Source organism: Nannospalax galili, unplaced genomic scaffold, assembly GCF_000622305.1.
Source record: "Nannospalax galili isolate Female #2095 unplaced genomic scaffold, S.galili_v1.0 C49039093, whole genome shotgun sequence".
NCBI lineage: Eukaryota > Metazoa > Chordata > Mammalia > Rodentia > Spalacidae > Nannospalax > Nannospalax galili.
The window spans coordinates 1-1,458 of record NW_008476563.1 but is presented as its reverse complement, the minus strand read 5'-3'; the positions used below and the strand labels follow the sequence as shown (position 1 = coordinate 1,458).

Genomic DNA, 1,458 nt, shown 5'->3' with positions numbered 1-1,458 from the left:
GCCTCTGCCTCCCAAGGGCTGGGATTAAAGGCATGTGCCACCACGCCCAGCTGGAAGGGAGTTCTAAACTGAAGCCATGTGGAGAGGGTCTTTCAGAATAAACATAAACCATAGTGGGCACTAGAATTACAGGTCATGGGGCAAGTGTCTAATATATTAAAGCAGTTGAGGTCATGAACGCTTGTTGGGGGTTTACCTTTGGATAAAGTGCTTGCCCAGCATATCAGAGGCTCTGGGGTCTATCCCTGGTACTACCAAAACCAGGTGGTGGCACCCAAGCCTGTAATACAGTCCCAGTTACTCCAAAGAAGTAGAAGGATCAGTTCAAGGTCATCCTTGGCTTTAGCAACTCCACCTGGACTACAGGATCTCCTTCTCTAAACAACAGAGATCTTGAACTCTGAGGCCCTAGATGATACTTTATTTCTCTGTACCCCAGATTCTCAACTGTATAACGTACTTACCTCATAAAATTGTCCAGATTAAACAAGTGAGTTAATATTTATTAAAGTTCAGTGCACTGCCCAGCACTTGTAAGCTCTCAGTGTTAACTGCATTTAGATGGACATTGGGTGTAGTTTTCCTATACTTCCATCTTACTTCTCTTTCCATTACCCTAATTCCCTGCTTTATTAGTTCTGTTGGGAAGTGTTCATTTTGTGGAATGCTGCCTTCGATGTGTTTTAGAAAGAGGTGGAAACTGAATTAATTTGATCTCTCCACCCGCTCCTCCAGGTTCTTCCATTTGGCTTTTGAAGAGGAGTTTGGAAGAGTCAAGGGCCACTTTGGACCTATCAACAGTGTTGCCTTCCATCCTGATGGCAAGAGGTAGGTTCCCAGTGAATGGAGTGATCTGAGCTGTCAGTCTCTGCCCTTTCCCTTGCTGGCCACACAGGCCACCCCTCCCACAGCAGGTACTGACTGCCTGGCCATTCCCTTCCAGCTACAGCAGCGGTGGTGAAGATGGGTATGTCCGAATCCACTACTTCGACCCACAGTACTTCGAGTTTGAGTTTGAAGCTTAAGGTGCTGGATCTCCATCAAGGCCGGGGAGGCTGTGCACAGAAGGTTTTAGACTCTGAGAAATAAATTAGTTTGTTAATAAATGGTCCTGGTCAGGTATTTTATGGGGTCTATCTCCGTTTTCCTTCCTTAGAGACGACACCCCAGCAGGCTGATGCCAGTTATTCAGGCCTTGTCTCTGTACTTGTACCTCAAAGCCCGTAAACACTCTGAACTAGCCTACTCTTGTAGGTACCTTCATCCAAGGGGCCTAGAGAGGCTTTAGGACCACCTCAGCCACATTAAAGTAACCAGCACTTTAAAAGATGGGGATCAGGCTGAAGCTGTGGCTCAGAGCCTTCCCTCCTTTCCTTTTCTGTCACTATTTGCCACACCTTCCCCATGCTGCTTTTGAAAGTTTGGGTGACCAGGTCCAGTAGACAAACAGGAGGAGGA

General features: G+C 46.8%; 1 long non-coding RNA gene across 1 annotated transcript; it reads left to right on the top strand.

Moving 5' to 3' along the window:
* Positions 1–704: 704 nt before the first annotated feature.
* LOC103728422 lies at positions 705–1,122 on the top strand. The gene is made up of 2 exons (XR_607028.3): positions 705–828; positions 944–1,122. It is a non-coding gene; the product is annotated as an uncharacterized LOC103728422 (long non-coding RNA).
* Positions 1,123–1,458: the final 336 nt, after the last annotated feature.